Raw genomic sequence first — 17,314 nt, forward strand, 5'->3', positions numbered from 1 at the left:
CACCTAAAAGTAATATTATATTATTTCACATATATGTAAGAACATTATGATTTTATGCTTTCATTTTTCTCTTTCCTGACCTTTTTGATTTTGTTGTCATAAATTTTATTTATTTCATATGTCAAAAACCTTGGTATTATTTTTGTTTTAACCAGTCAATTTTATTTTAAAGAAGTAAAAATATAAGAAAATTCTTTTTTATGTACCTACATATTTACAAACTCCCACACTTTTATTCTTTTGTGTAGGTCCAAGTTTCTATCTAGTATTACTTTCTTTCTTCTTAAAAAACTTTAACATTTCTTGTAGTGCAGATCTGCTGTATATAAATGATCTGTACTTTTGTTTGTCTACGATTATATTTATTTTGTCTTTTTTAAAAGGATATTTCCACTGGATATAGAATTCTAGGTTAACCTTTTTTCTTTCATTACTTGAAAGGTGTCATTCTACTGCTTTTTGCTTGGGTTGTTCTTAATCAGAAGTTTGCAGTCACTCTTATCTTTGTTCTTCTGTATATAATATGTCTGTTTTTCCCCTGCTCTGCTACTTTTGCTTTTTCTCTTTATCTTTTTTTTCTTCAGCAATTGCATCATGATATGCCAGGCTGTTTTGGTGTGGTTTTTTTGTTTTGTTTTGTTTTGTTTTTGGTGGGGTTCATTGAGTTTCTTGGATCTCTTGTTTATAGTTTTCTTTGAATTTGCACACAGTTCAGCCATTATTTCTTTATATCATTTTTATCCCCTTTTCCCATCCCAGGGCTCCAGTAACACATATGTTAACTTACTCGATGTTATCCCTAGGGCACTGAGACTCTGTTAATTTTTCAGCCTTTTTTCCCCCCTGTGTTTTTCAGTTTGGATATTTTCTTTTTATTATTGAGACATTATTGACATATACTTTTTAATTAATTACGTTTCATTTTATAACAACAGCTTTTTATTACATGGACCAAATACGCAGCAGACCAGTCATGCCCCCTGACATTTAATAATCACATTCAATAAAAGTTTGTTAGAGCATTCCTCAACACTCTACTAGTAATTCTAAGGGGCTTCCTTCAAATTCCCTTTACAAAGCCTTGCACAAAGAAGTTAAGCACCAGAAGAAAGATTGTCGTTAACAGTAATTTTACTTCATCCTCCTCCTCCTCATCATCAATAAACATACAGTGTCATCCTTTTAAATGCATGGCTTTGTAAAATGGGTACTACACTCTGCCTATGGTACAAAGTACATAAGTACAGTATACCAATACAAAGTTGAAGCCATTAAAAAGAGCTTAATAACAACTACTAGGAGATGATGAAATCTGGAATGTCAGTGGAATCTAAGAAGATATTTAGAAACAACACACAAACTCAAACATTATAGTGAATGTTTTACTTGGGAAGGGGTGAGGGGATTTTTTTATGTGGGTTTTCTAAGTTGCTCTTAGTTTATTTTCTTTCTGCTGTTATCATTAAATACTGCAAAGCATTGTGAGCTGTATCACTCTGCACATTGCCACAGGGGATCCCAGTGCCATGATAGACTGTGATGGGATTGGTGTACACTTTAGTGCAACACTGATAATGTTCCTTGGCCCTCAGTTTGCTTATATCCAAATATGTTATATTAAAACCTTGTTCCTTGGTGATTTCACTAAGCAGCTGGATGTAATCTGTATTTGGAATATTGAGGAAGCTTCTTTTCAGTAAGTTGATCTTTTCACCAGGAGAATTCTTCAAATAATGCCAAGTGCATCCTAAAGAATGACCTACTACTTTTGTTAAAGAATGTGGTTCTTTGGAGACGTATTACAGAATTTCTTGAGAAATTTCTCAGCAGTATTTCTCTTGGCCTTTTTTTTTTCTTGATGCTCCCTTTCCAGTTTCCATAAGTGACTCGAGCCTATGAATTGTGGTATATTCTTCTTTATGAGCAACTAGAGGCTCAGTGCATGGAATTCGTGCACTGGTAGGGTTCCTAGTGCCTGACGCCACCAGCCAGGTAGTCCCTCCCTTCTCTTGGACTCCTGCTGCTACTGCCACCACCAGCAGGGGCCTACCTCCCGTCCCCCAGCCGGCCCTGCCCCCAGGTCAAACTCCTGGATGAACTCCTGGTCGGTTGAGGGTACAATTTGCATACCACGCTTTTATTATATAGGATTCTTCCTTTCTGGGAGAGGGTATATTCAGGAAGTCTCCAGCCATGATAAACAGCCAATTCCTGTAATGAACAAATAGGATTAAGTTTGGTTGTTTGGAAGGATCAGGCATTAAGGGGTCAGGAACTACAAAGCAAATACTTGCATTGGCTTTCAAAATGTTTGTGGTAGATTCTGCAGCTCTGTTTCACCAGCTTATTATTTGTACCTTCATCTGTGCAGGTTGTCACCAACGATTACTCTGAAGGTGAAAGTGGGCACATGTATTTGCACATCAGATCTTTCACATCATAAATCATCCGGAACATTCTTGGTCTTTATGCCATGTTTGTGTAATACCTAAATTTGGTATTTTCCCTAGCATAGCTATAATCATATTCCCCAGACTGAAGGTCCTGCTGTCTTTGTGCCCCAGTTGCGGGGCCACCATGCAATGCCTGCTCTGGGGCCTGGAGAGAAGGGAGGGCTCAATGGTGGTAAGAAAAGTGGTGCATTGGAGAGGGCATGCCCTTTCTCCCAGGGTCATCCAGTCCCTGAGAGGAGCACTCCAGTGTCAGCACTGGCACTACCACTCAATATTTTTTATTTTTTTTTAAATTGACATATAAGGTATTTTCTATACTGTTTTGCCTTTTAATTTACTGGTCTCTTCTTTGGAAATTAGTTAATGTTATGATAATTCCATCTGGTATATTTTCATTTCAAATTTTAAAAACTCTAAAATCTTACTCTTTTTAATCTTTCATTTATCTCCTCTTTGTTTGAAATTCTTAAGTATATTGAGCATAATTATAATTATCCTTTTGTACTAATTCATCAGCTCTGTCATTTGAGTTTGTTTCTATGTCTTCTTTTTCTGATTCTTTGCATGTGTCATAGTTTTTAATTGAATGATGGACTTGTGATATTTTTTGTTTGTTGTTTTATTTAGTGTAAATTTTTATTGTCTTTCTTTCTTTTAAAAGGGTTGTTAGGGCAGGTCTACAATAGTCTTTGTTCTAGGGCTGAGTTAGCTCTACCATTAAACTGATACTTTAAAGTATCTGTATATATAAAAGGCTAAGTGACCGATCGTCCGTCTGTCCAACCGTCTGACCAACCAACCGGCTGGTACATATGACGTGCACTGGCAATTTAAAAATAAATGTTGACTCATGCATGCATGATACATATAAAGCTCTTGCTGGTGCCAATTGTACACATGTGTTTTGATTTGTCATTGTTGATCATGAATTTGGTTGACACTTTTATTATAGAGAAAGGGCAAATAGCGATATTAAAATATTCCTTCTGATTAATTTTCTTTCAATGTGCATGAATCTGTGCACCGGGCCACTAGTCAAATTACTAAAGCGTTTTTTGGTGTTGTGACCTTAAGCCCAGGTACTCATCAAAGACTTCCTATTCTGGCTGGTAACAACTCAAGTGTCTCCTAGCACTCTGGCAGATCTGGGAATTGGGTACTTATAGATCTTCATTTGTTTTTTTGCCCATAATTATGAAGTTGACCTTGTGTATGTCAACTTAATATTCAGCAGCAAACTCAAGGAAACCCCTGTATTGATTTCTTGAGCTCCTTGTCTGCATAGATCCTCCCTGTAAGGTGCTTTTCCTAGAGAATTCCATCTGCCTTAGCCTCAGTGCACTCTGTTCTGTGGCCCCGTAACCCCCTGAGGCCCCAGTGTTCTTGGGTTTCCTCTCACTGCACTGCTGGTCTGGAATGTGCTTTCAGGCTGAAAGATGGGATGACTGTGGAACTCACTGCAGATGTTCCCCTTTTCTCAGGGAGCACATTTTGTGCTTCCTTTAATCGAATATCTATAAACAGTTTTTCACATATTTTATCCAGTTTTCCAGTTATTTACATTGGAAAGGCTAATCCAGTCCCACTTAATCCATCATTGCCAGAAACAGAAGTTTTCATTTTTATGCTCTGGATGTTTTCTCCTACATATAAGGTAGCCTTTGAGACCATCTCTGGTGTTGAGAGAGAAGTAGTTTTGTGGGAGAGAGAGAAGAGACTACAAGGCCATTTGCTGTGATGTAGACAAGCACGGGCTAAAAGTTAGGCACAAGGCCATGGTTGGGCATCCCAGAAAAGAAGGGGGGATGGCAATGGGGACATTAGGGGTGGCTGTGCCCCTCTTCTTTCCAGGCACTCTTGTACCCATCATCTTACAAACTTAAGGGATATAAGTCAAGGATAGTCTGCACATTCACACTATTCTAAGAGGGCAGTTTCCTGACTAGAAAATTGTATATCTCTTATTTTAGTTATGGTTAGACTGTGTGTTTTTTTCTCCATTGAATGTTCATGGTGATTTATCTTTTAATAGTTTTCTTCTGCATCAATGCCATTTATTGAGGACTTCCAAAACCCAGGCACTCTGTTAAGGATTTGCATTCATAAATTCATTTTATTTTCACCATCTCCCTATGAGGCAGGTCTAATATGTTTTCTATTTTACCCATGAGGAAGGCAAGGCTTAGAGGAATTAAGAAATTTGCTCAAGATTATGTAGCATGGGTGTGGCAAAGCCAGAATTTAAGCCTATGTCCTTCTCACTTTGTGCCTGCACTCTTGATATTAGGCTGTACTTCCCCCTTTACCACACACTACCTTTGTACTTTAGTTATCTCTGTACCTGTCTTACCAGTTCATGAATTGATGAAGAATCAGAACCCACTATTTACACATCTTGTGTCTTCAAAGCATCTAGAAGAGCCCTTGTCCACAGCAAATTGAAAGGGAGAAGAAGAAGGAGAAATATTATCTCCTTTATTTCTCATTTAGGAAAAGAAATATCACTAAACTCAGAATGAACTTGCTATCACAGACCTTTCTTATTACTAAGATTAATCTTTCATTATAGCTTTGCTTTACTTATTTTATTTCTAACAAGGCATAGTTACTAGAGTCAGCAGACAGGAAATCAGCTGTCCTGTAAGGCAAATGGAGAGATTCATCATTGTTCTGTTGTGCAGTGCACATGCCCAGTAACGGCAGATCTGTGATAATGTGCTCTACATTTGCTCCTTTTAGTCTTGCCTGTAAGTCGTCTCTCCTCTTGCACGATGTTTATTATATCTATAGTATTAGATAAATAGTCATTAAAATTAGATACATGGTCTCAAATAATGATAGAAATTGCACAAGAAGACTGTGTAATCAGTAACTTGAAGTTATCTTTTTATTTACTAACCAAGTAACACATTGATATCTTGATTAATTCTATTGGTAGCCAGGGCAGTCCCACTATTAATCCAGGAAATAGCTGGCAGGTTCCTCAGAATCCCCAGGAGAGGCTGTCGGAGCGGAGCCTCTGGGTGAGTGCCTACAAGCTTTCTTACATTAGAGGGAGAAGCAGCTTGACTATTGGATGACAGTTTCCACAATTCAGCCTCCTGCTCCAGGGTCAAATGTGCATGTTCCGGGAGGCATTTAAGCCACATCTGATAACCCTCTAATTGAACTCACAAGCTCCCTGCAGATGGCATTTGTTAGGCCAGAGGCCACGTGTCAGGGGAGAGAAAGCCTTGCTGCTGAAAGCTGTCAAAAATCTATTTCAGAACTTCCTTAGAATCTTTAATTACTCAGTTAAAAATGCCTCCAGCAGTAGAGAAACTGCTTGGGAGAAGGAGAAGGGATGTGGCGGAAAAACATCTTCACAGTGTCTGAAACTTTGACCTTAGAAAAATATAGAGGATAGATACTTGCTCTAGGCAGTAAATTCTATTTTTATTTGACCACCACTCTGTTTTTCAGAGATTCTTTTTCATCAGCCAAAAGCTGTAGAACTTTCATAGTTTATGATTATGAAGTGCTTCCTCATACTTTGGAACTAAAATGACTTCATTCAGAGGAGCGCCTTTAAGTCTTCTCTCCATGTTGAAGCCTTGCGAAAGGTCTGCAGCAGGAGAGCTCTTGTTCTCCCTGTAAAGTGGGAGCCGAGAGAGGGCTGAGAGGAGAGGAAGAGAGAGGCTGCATGTTCCTCTTTCTCGAGCAAAGCAAGAGAAATCCTCAGAAGTAAGAGGGAATTCTGTTTCACATGATCTTTAAGATTCAGGATTCTTCCTCCTTGGTAATTTGCTGACGTGGACAAATATCCACGAAAGTCTCTATCTTTTGTACACATAATAGATTAATGAGCAGCTATCAAATAGTGACGTTTGGTCCCTTAGTGGCCTGGAGTGGCCCGAACTGGACTCAGACAACAATGTGAAGGCTCAGAATGAAATCTGTTTCAGATCCCGGAGACTGTCCTCTCTCCTGGCATGTTATGTTACATTAAACATTAGTAGTTGTTTCATAAGAACCACAAGGGACCACAGGTCTTTATCCTTCTTGTCTGGATAGTGCTTTTAAAGAAATCAATGAGTCCTTATCAAGTCAAATCCCACTGCCACCAAGCTAGGACTTCCAGGGCACCAGAAAAGAGTTTCTATTTTTAACAGAAATAGGCCTGAGGAATGATTTTAGGTCCATTCTAAACTAAGCTAAAATTTTTTTCAGTGAATTAATTTATATTGAATATTGTACCTAACATTCATGATGTAAGAGGTGTGTACATTAACCATCTTAATAATATGTTTGACAGGGTGATTTAACAAAACATACAGTCATATTTATCTCAAATGTTGGTAACAGCTCCAACTTGTCTTAAAATTCTATTATTGCATTTTCCTGGGATGTTTCTCTATAGAAAAAAAGTTGTGGTTCATTCACTAATTCAATACGCATTTATTTCAGACTTATGTGTAGAGCATCGTACTTTGATTTTGTCTGAAACTATGCATTTATCTATTCATTTATTTAACCAAACATTGCATGTTGCATAGTAATATATGCCAAGAGCTGTTCTTGGTACTGGGAATATGTTAAACCAGTCTAACCAATGAGGTCTCTGGCTCTCCTACAATCTTGGTGCCAATGGGGAAGTCAGACAATACACAAGCAAACAAATGCAGAGAAGAAGATGTATTTGTACTTTTTATCTAGCTACTAATGCCTGATACACTTTAACAGCAGCTGGGAAATTAGATAAGTCAATGTAATAACAGCATGGTCTGACATCTGTAAGGCACAGTATAGGGCCTTTTACAGTTATTAATGCAGATTTCATAACACATCTAAATTACATGTTATTAGTCCCATTTATTCAGACAAAGAAACTGAGGCCCAGAGTGAATTTCTTTAATTAAAGCTAGTAAAAGGCAGAGGCTTTTTGAATCCAACCCTTGCCTCTGACCATAAGTCGCATATATTTTTTTCTGTTTTACTATGTAATACATGTTGGGTTAATGATCCACAATTTTTTTTTCCTTTGTACATGTCAGATTAAAAATCTTTCAGAAGTAGAAAACCTTTACCAAACCACAACAGATAGTTTTTGCTTTTGACTTTTAAAGTACTTTCAAAGCCTCATCTCTGCTTGTGGAGAAAAGAAGGAAAGGGAAGACCTGTTTCTAAAAATTGCCCTTGCACACTGTTTTCATAAATCTCAGCCTTCTCAAGGCTTACTACACTCTGTAGTCTTCCTTAGGAAATGGATGGAAATGTGAGCGAGGACACAAACAGGAAGGCTCGAAGGCCGCATTTGTCCTGCAGGCCCCACCTCTTTAAATAGCTCCTGTGCAGTGGGAATTGGTTCTGCACTTGGGGAAGGAACTCCGCTGCCCTTAAGGAGGCCGCCAGCCCAGCCCTGCCCTGCCCTGGAGGTGGAGGCAGCACTCTGTGGTGTGAGGTGGGGAATGTGGGCTGGAGGGTGGCCTCCCCACCGCTGGGCCATGAGGACACATGGTCCCAGAGATGTTTTGTGCTTCTCCCCTAAGCGTATCATCCCTGAAGACTTTTAACCTGCAAAGAGGTAAGGTTCCAAGAACTTTCTAAATCAATAACTTCGGCTACAGACTTCTTTTGACAGTTTGGGTCTTTCTGTCTTTTATCTAAGAGAAAAGAAGAGAGCAAATAGTACAGCTTTTTAAATAAATCAGTTTTTAAGTGAATGCATAGGTGGGGGCTTATAGTTTTATTAGTAGATTGTAGGTACATACTGTTAAGTGATAGTAAACTGTAATTTTTTAACCTTTAAAGAAGATTTTTGTTATGGTGTGAATGTAAACTTCTCAAGATCAGATATAGTAGGACTATAGATCAACCCTTTTGCTAATTTGGGGAGACTGGTTAAAATAGGATCTTAATAGATGCATAAAAAAGAATAGCTTAGAAGTTTTGTATTCCAATTCCTGCTTTTGAGCTGGATCTTTGAAACTATCTAATTCAGTCTTTCCTTATAATTACCTATTTTTAGAAACATCTACTGAGGTAGACTCTATTACCCAAGCCAGCTCTTCCACTCTTTAACGGAATTAATGTATGTCTCTGGCGAGGCTACCAAGCGCTTCCTCTTGTGTTCAGTGCTGGGACAAAGGGCACCAACCCAGTGGTTGTGTTTGCTGCCCTTGTCCTAGAAAAGACAGGTGAGTGGGAAAGGAGTTCTCATGTGCCTACCCCACAGAAAAGCACTCTGCCTGAGGATTTGTGTGACTTGAATCTGTCCATTTCTTCTGCTTTTTTCCTGGCTTCTGCCTACTCTTCCCTTATATCCCTTCTCCGAGAAATTGGTATCTGTGTTAGAGTGTACTCTCTAAGCCATGATTAGTCTGTTTAATAGCAAGCAGGTAGAGGGTCTCCTTCAAGAAACACAAAGGGCCTGCTCTTCCCAGAATGGTTTCCATAATATCGATTAACCCCTAATGTTTAACTTTTAGAATACTGTTATCATACAGCCACTCTGTCAATACTTCATTCTTCTTTATTTTCTTGGAATTGTTGTTCAGGTCCTTTGTGTTATCTTTCAGAGGGAATGAGAAATGTTAGGAAGGGCGGTTTTGGTGGTTTATTTGAATTTCATTTCCTTTAAATTAGATGAGAATCATTTGCTTTAGAGGGTTCTGTGGGTTCTCCTTTGTTAAGTAGCATCATGTTATAGTTTACAGTTGTGTTTATAGTTTCTTTTTATTGTTTTAAAATTGTTTCACCAGTGTATTTTATAATCAAAGGTGATGTTTGTTTTGGCCTCTTTTTAAATTCGCGTGTGGTAAGAAAGCCTTCTTAGATGGAATATTGCTTTTTTGTATAGTTTGGGAGAAGAATAAGAGTTTTACCTCAGATTTTAGAAGGTGGTAAGCAAAACGAAGGTCCATGATGAGCATATAAATTTCCAGCATGGTGTCTAGGTGTGGCAGTATCTCGATGTGCTCATTTGTTTGTGAAAATAATTTAACATTTATGTGCTTGATGATTATTGCCAAATGGGGAGAATTTCTTCAACTTTAAATCTTGTAAGTAATAAGGAATTTACATTATATTTAGAAATTGTTTTTAAGCCTCACATGCTACAGTTTCATTTTGAGGGTCCCTAAAGTTCTGTATATAATCCCTGCCCTGCCCCCTTTGTATATGTCCAGTCTTTTACAAAACCTTTTATAAGGCTCTTGTTAAACGCTAACCAAGGGATTAAATCGAATAGCAACTGTGCTAATCAAAGGCAAGTTTAACAAGATAAGACTTGTGTTTACATCTGAAAATGTAAACAAAAGACTTTATGATCCTAAAGCTGAAGAAAAAAAAAATCAGATGGAAAGAACATAGCTTAGCTTACCTCAATCAGCAGGACCTTTACAGATAAGGGATTCTGAAGACAACAGGCATAATAATGCAAGGGTCTGTTAGCCAAGGCTCTGGCAGAATATTTAGGAAAAAATAACAAAATGGCTTATGAGATGATCTAAAAGGAAATCAGAGCCCCTGTGCAATAAGTAGAAGGACAAGCGAAGTAGCAGATTTACTGGAAGGCCGCCTCCTGACCCCAGCGGCGCCGAGTGCACAATGTGTTTCAGAGCCTGTTTAAAACCTTGGAGATGGTATTTTGAACCAGTCTTGCTGACGTAAACACAGACCCTGCCTGGAGATTTTCCAAAAGCAGAGGGTGAAAGCAGTTCAGTCGAGATGTGCTGTGTTATTGTAGTAAACGTGCGGGGCAGCAGTTCCCAAGTGCCCTCGGCCTGGCAGCACTCTGAGTGTGGCGTGACTGGTGATAAGACATTCACAGAGAGAAGATAGCACCAAGAGCAAACACCCCCAGTGCTTGTCTAAACAGAAGGAAGGAAGGATGGAGAGAAGGGAATTGTTTCTTAGTGATAGAGAAGTCTGTGGATTATTTGAGGGGGGAAAAGCGACTGTGAGGAGTGTTTGGACAAGGTAAGTGCTGATTAGCTGGCCATTCATTGCTAGGTGACTTTAGTGATGAATAAATGATGGGTTTACAAAGCTCAGATACCACACACTCAGGGTTTGTAAGTGAGCAGAGTAAACAAGTCTTGTCTCTGTGAGCTATGACTGAAGTAATTCTCTATTTGTTTGATGTATTTAATTAAATGAACATAAAGATTTAAACTTTTTTCTTTCTCTTAAGACTATACATGGTAAAATTGGAGCCAGGTATGCAAATATTTTCTGCTTAGCTGTAGATCAACCGAGTTTAGACTTTCCAAGAAACCAACCTGGTGCTTCACAAAATAGAGTGGTGAAAGCCTGGGAGGGGTGCGTGCGGGTGGAGAGGGTCAATGGGAAAAAAACACACCAAACAAAGGGGACATCTGTAATACTTTCAACAACGAAGATAATTTTTTTAAAAATATGTTTTTATTGATTTCAGAGAGGAAGGGAGAGAGAGAGAGAGAAACATCAATGATGAGAGAGAATCACTGATCAGCTGCCTCCTGCACGTTCCTCTACTAGGGATTGAGCCCGCAACTCTGGCATGTGCCCTGACCAGGAATCATACTGTGACCTCTTGGTTCATAGGTTGATGCTCAACTACTGAGCTACACTGGCCAGGCTAAAGATAAAATTTTAAAAAATCACATTTTGGTTACTTGTATACTTAACCACCTGAAACTTCCGGAATTAGTAGATGTTATCAGAGATATTTCACCCTGTTTTTCTTCTTGTTCCACAATTTGCAGAGCTCATGACAAATAGGGCTTCCATAAACCTCAGAAGGAATGCTGGAGGAATGAGGCAATAACCCCTGCCAGTCCTGCCTGCTGAAGGCGGGAGTTATGGGGAGCCCAGCTGGTTGATAAGCGCTTTCAGCACTGGTGTGCGACACCTGCAGGAACTGTGTGAATAGTGAAGACAGGGTGCCCTTTAGACATAAAAATAAACGGAGGCAAAAAGTTCACTTCAGAAGACTCTTTTTAAATAATGGAATATTAAACATTAATTGTCTTTCATTTCATTCTGTGCCAACCTCAGATTATTCAGATGGTATGAATCTTCCAGTATGTTATAGTTAAAGTGCTACGGGATTTATCACTTGATCTGGCTCTAGAAGTGGCAGCTCCTCCTCTTCTTCCTTCTCACCCCACCTCCTCTGCCTCCTTCCTCCCACCCCCTTCCTCCCACTCAATCCCCCCACAGAACCTCCACCTCTTCTTCTTTACAAAACAAAACACCCTAAAGCATAATCTCTTTTTGCGAAAAGGTAAATCCATGGAAATCCCTTACTAATAAGGAGTTGCAATCCCTTTAAAATGTATGAAATGGAAGAAATCAGAAAGTGATCTTAGATAAACTCATCTTGAACTTTTCCAAAAAGTGGTATAATTTCCAAAGAACAGAGGTATCTGAGCTGCCCAAAAAACATCTACCACTAGACATCTATAGGTTATGGCGGTAATGGTAGGAGTGGAATTACAGAACGTCTGCAGCATTTTAGGAATACTGTTTCATTAATCTTCACGAAAACTCCATGCAGAAGTGGCTATCCACAGTTTACAGAGAAGGAAACTGAGGCATAATGAGGCTACATGTGTTGACCAAATCTAGACAGCTGATGAGTGGCAGGGCAAGAATGTAAAAGTTTGACTCCCAGGCCTGGGCATTTTTCCCCACACAATGCTGACTGAATGACAAATTTCTTATCTGTCTGTGTTTTTCAGTCTGGAGATAATAGGAAAACTCCTGAGGTTTAGGTGGAAGTATCGGGCAGCCTTTGAACAATTCAGAGAGGCTGTTTCTCCTCATTTATGGGGTCCCCTTGTCCTCTATTCTCAGACCATTTTTACTTCTTTTCTGACCTACTGTCTTGAAGAAGCAGTACCCATTTCTCTTCCCTAGTAATATATAAATCTTGTCACTGTGCTTGTGTGTGTGGGGGGGGGAGGGGGGGTAGCGGGGGTGGTGGTGGCGGGGAGTACTGTTTTGAGAAAAGAAGAGCAAGGAGTCACATCACCTCTTAGGAATGGTTTGAGAAGCGGTGTATTACAGAGAATTGTTGTACATTCTTAAACCCTAAGTGGATTCTCTGAGAATTTTCAGTAATCTGTTTGCAGTTTTGTTTACTGAATGTTTTGGCTTTGGGGTGGTGACTTTTGCAAACGGATTCATCTGTCAAAGTTTAGCTCAAATTCCAAGCCTCTTTTATCCTTAAAACACTGTCTCACCACTTTCCTCAACTTTGACTTCTCCAAATTGGTAAAGACTAGTTACCAATATCTTTCCTTTCATATTTATGTGCTCCCTACTCAGAAAGATGAGTATTCTTTTTAAAAGCACTATCTTGTCTCTGGCTAGCATGTAGGCCCCATGGGTATTGATTACTTCTTTTACCTCAGTAACATTCCTCCTCCCCCATAGCTAATACAAAGTTGGCATTAATATTAGTTTATTTATTTGTTCTATTATCCTCCCATTGGTTCTATTTTTATATCATGAGTGACTCTGCACACATTGTTCTTTCTAAGACGGGTCTTGAAATATTTGAAGACAGTGATCATGCTTCTCAGAGCCTTCTACGTTTCTCCAGTGCTTTCAGCATTTCTTTCACATGTGGCATGGCTTTTTGATGGTCTATCCTCACCCAGTCTGCTCTGAATTCTGTCCTGGTTGTCAGCATCCTTCCTTAATGCGATGCCCACAGCTGAATTCCAGTTCTGCTGCATTTAGGGTAATTACCTCCCCTTGCTATGTGATATACTTCTATGCCACTTAGGGTCCAGTTAATTTTCTTGGCATCCGTCTAATGCTGTTGGCTTCTTCTGACCTTCCATTTGGCCAAAATCTCTTCATCTTTTTCACATGAGCTGTACTCGTGCCAGGAAGCAATCATCCTAAACATGTGCAGCTGAAGTTTCTTAACTTCATCCTCATTCCTGGTGTTTCATCCTGTGAGTTTCAGTGTGTTAGTCCTCCCAATGGAAAACTTCTTGATTTCTGGATTACAATTCAAAATAATCTATTAGACTAGTAGGTTATCATGCCTATTCCATCTCTGCCAATCAGAATCCCTGCACGAATTTCTCTTTGAGTTCTTTCCGGAACTTTAATAGGAAGTACTTTCTTCTTCCTTTGAGTTCCTAAAGAGTTGTCTAAAACTCTTAGCACTTATTGAATTCTACTTTATGTGAGCAGAATGGCATGGTGGTTGAGAGCAGAGCTCCTGGAATGGACAGACTGTGTGCAAACCGAGGCTGTATCCCTAAACCTCAGTTGTCACATCTGTAAAATGTAGGTAGTAATACCCACCAGTTAGTATGTGTGAAGTGCTTAGAATGGTGCCTGGCACATAGTTACTGCTAATATCATTAGTTATACCCATACCCAATAAGTGGATTTTAATGAAGCTCAGAACAACTTGTGGACAGGATTTTTTGAATCCTTAAAATATGGCTATCTAAAGAAACATACATTCTGAGTGGCAAAAAAAAAAAAAAAAAAGAAACATAAGTTATAAATTCATAGAGACAGAATATTTGAGAGGAACAACATTTTCCCAGGGAGGCATTGTGAGATGGTCTCCAGCTAAAGGCCAGACTTACACACTTGTTCACTTGCAGTCAAATATTAGCTGATATTTTTGTAAGCACTGTGCACCTTTACTGATGTCAAGTGGTGCAGGTAACCTGGAGAAAAATGGCTTCCATGTTATGAACTCTGTTTATCAACATTATAATTAAAGTACTTAATTGCTCAAAACTTCATTTTAACTTCTGTGTCCATGGGCTCATGCTAATTGGCATTTTGCTTTGTTTAGCATAACAAAAGAAATTGTAAAATATTTTTTTCTTTTATGAAGTATAATCTTTATTTCCTTGGAGAAAAAAACATCATGGTGCACCAACATCAGAAACTCATGAATTTAATTTTTGGCATTTACCACGGGGATTAGCAATCTTTAGCATGATAACTTACTCTGACCTAATATTTATTGATAGTCTACTAAGAATTTTGTGTTGGGCTATATAGTGTTGAGATGCCAAGAAGTATAAGATAAAATTTCTATACTCAGGTATATTTGGAAATACAACTCATAGTAAATAAAAGCAAAATGTAAGATCTATTATATGGAAATTCTGTAATCAATGAATTACTAAGTCAGTGGTAGAGAAAAGTGAGTATTATCAAATCCTCAGCAGGATAGTTCTTCATTGCTACAAACTTATTTCAGTTTCTTTCCATATTATCACTTCAAGAACCTCTAGAGACCAAAGAATAAAAGCCTTGAGGACATCATTGCTTAAGTAATAATAACATATTTGCACAGTGTTTCTTCTTTGAAAATTTGCTCTCCATTGAAGTATAGTTTTATATATACCTGATGATAAGGATTATAATAGTTAACTCATTCACTTAACCATTGCTGATGATAACCTTATTTATCTGTCTTAGAGTGTACACATAGCTTATTACATTGGTAAGAGGTAAGTCTGTAATTCACTTCACATCAGTGCAATTGAAAAGCCCTCTGTCTTAACCACTAGAATATCTTGTTCCCATTGACTCCTAATCAGTAGCCTACTTAAGGGATCCATTATTAGATCATTATGAACAAACTTTGGAGTGGGGGATAGAGATGAATTGGAAATGGTAAGCTAAGGCAGGTTGTAAAGAAACTCCTATATAAGCTAATGAGTTTGGAATATCCTGCCAACAATTATGGAAGCCACATTAGTTGATTGTTACCAAGAGAATGGCATTATATAACTTTTGTTTTAGCAATATAATTCTTCAATTGTATGTAAACAGTATTAAAATGGGAGGAGACAAGATATTGGGAGACAAGTTAGGTGGTATAATGCCCTAGATATATCATAAATTCGTACGCAGGACATACAACAAAATAAAAAAAGGTGGATTTGAGAGATGTGTCTGAGGTAAACTTGCCCAGATTTATGGACCTGTTCGATATGGAGGGCAATGAAGAGGGAAGAGTAAAAATGGCAGAATGTTAAATGACGCCATTCCTGAGGTTGGGGAAAAGGAGTTAGGAGCGGCTGAGCTTTAGACATGTTGAGTTCCAGGTGAAGGAGAACATACCGAAGGCAATTTGACATCCTGAAGAGTCAGAGCTCAAGAGCAATCAGACCAAAGATTTGTGGATCCTCAGCCTGTAAGTATAACCATGGCAATAGATACGGTCATGGCAAGGGGCTGGGGTGCCATAAGTGGAGAGATACTGAAAGAGGTTAAACCCAGGAAAGCCACAATTGTTGAAGGTACGACCCTTTTTAGCTATGTTCCAGGCTGATGGGTACAGTAAAGACTCTGGGATTGGACTTAGGTGTTTCTCAAGCCTCTGTCAACATGATTACAAGCTTTCCTTTAGAGTAGCTTCCTTAGTGGCTGAGCCATTGACTGTTGTTTTTACTAGTGTCACTCTCAGAGGATTGACTCCAAAGCTGGGAAATGGTTTGCTCTCTGTAAATTGACTAAGGATTGGTATAGTCTGGAGATATGTATAACTCACTCATAAATTGGTTGTTAGATATCCCAGGTTTTCTTTAGGATTTTTTTCCCCCCATAAAGTTTGCATGTTGCATTTCTAGTTTTAAAATAAATTAGTCCAGCGTTGGAATCCACATGACATGATTGACAACCCCTTAATAAGTTCCAGGTTTCTCGTGAAATGTCTTGGAAACTTTATTGGCAGCTTCCTAGGTCCTTAAAATGTATGAGTGCTTTGATTCTACTGTGGTGTTCTCTTTCAGTAATGAGCAGAAGCTTCTCTACAAATTGGCTGTGCTGTCCATCCATTGCATGAGAAGTTACAGCACTGCAAGTAACCTAGGGAAAGTACCCATGCTACAGGGCAAAGAGTTCTGGCCTGAGGTTCTTCTGCCTGAGCTCCAATCCTTGGTCTTCCTCTTACCCGCTACAGGTCCTCGGGCCATTGATTCTTCTTTTTAAGCTTGTGTTTCTTTATCTGTAAAAATAAATTGTGATAGTACAAATAGTACTTTTCAGAATTGTTGAGGATTTTCAACAAATATTTACCCAATGTTGGACACTAGGGAATGCTGCATGTAATTACTGAGCATTAATGCACATTGACTGGAGTCCATTTCTCTCTTCAATTCTGTCTTAAATACCTTTGTACTAGTAAGTGCTGTACTATCTGGAAATCTGTTTAACTGACTTCCCTGAATGTGATCCAGTTCCTAGATCTAGTTCCTGGCTAACTGGTACTGGGAGTAATTATCTGATACTAGAGGATATTGGACTATCACAGCAGGTCATTCTAATGGATTTGGAAGACTTTATTTTTTCAGGGTATCCCTCCCTTCCTCTTACAGAGTCACCACTTCACATCTGTAAGCAGAGCGCTGGCCTAACTCTGCAGCTTAAGCAGGGGTCAGGACATCGAAGCAATCTGCTGACATTCTGGTATGTTCATTTCCTTTGTTCTCCAGACCAGGTCTCAAAGAGCACTGCCTGAGTACTAAAGACGTGTTTCTTCTAATGTCCATGACCCGGAGTCATGCAGACGGGAGAGCCCAGGCCTTTTCATGGGCCATTAGAAAAATCAAATGTGGCTCAGCCCCGGTTTTATTGCGGGGTGCACTGTGTCCGCATAGAACAACCCGCATCATGTTGTTGGGTGAATTCCCCCAAATTGCAGCGTTAGACGTGGAAGTTCTGCAAAGTTAAGCAGAGCTGTTCTCTTTGGGCTTCTGACTGGGGGTGTGGAATTCACTTGATAGACACTGAATAATATTGCTGGCAAAATTGTCCCTTTCAGGAATTGCATACATTTATCACATTTCCTTGTGTAGAACAATATTGCAAGATGGCTTTACCATTACTCCTATTTGGTTTTC

The 17,314-nt window shown here is 39.0% G+C and overlaps 1 protein-coding gene and 1 pseudogene across 6 annotated transcripts in view; one reads left to right on the top strand and one right to left on the bottom strand.

The window, feature by feature from the left end:
• The window catches only part of ARHGAP28 (Rho GTPase activating protein 28), a 135,766-nt gene that overhangs the window by 33,167 nt on the left and 85,285 nt on the right, over nucleotides 1-17,314 (top strand). The window contains exons 1-2 of one of the 6 annotated variants that reach the window (XM_059706592.1): nucleotides 7,817-8,016; nucleotides 16,790-16,880. The exons of 3 other annotated variants lie outside the window; for them this stretch is intronic. The gene's annotated coding sequence lies outside the window, so the exon portion shown is untranslated. Of the gene's footprint in view, nucleotides 1-7,816; nucleotides 8,017-16,789; nucleotides 16,881-17,314 lie in introns of those variants that run through there. 2 more of the 6 variants (XM_059706593.1, XM_059706591.1) reach the window with 2 other exon arrangements.
• LOC132240107 (interferon-inducible double-stranded RNA-dependent protein kinase activator A-like) lies at nucleotides 1,440-2,579 on the bottom strand (annotated as a pseudogene).

The sequence above is a fragment of the Myotis daubentonii genome, chromosome 8, assembly GCF_963259705.1.
Source record: "Myotis daubentonii chromosome 8, mMyoDau2.1, whole genome shotgun sequence".
NCBI lineage: Eukaryota > Metazoa > Chordata > Mammalia > Chiroptera > Vespertilionidae > Myotis > Myotis daubentonii.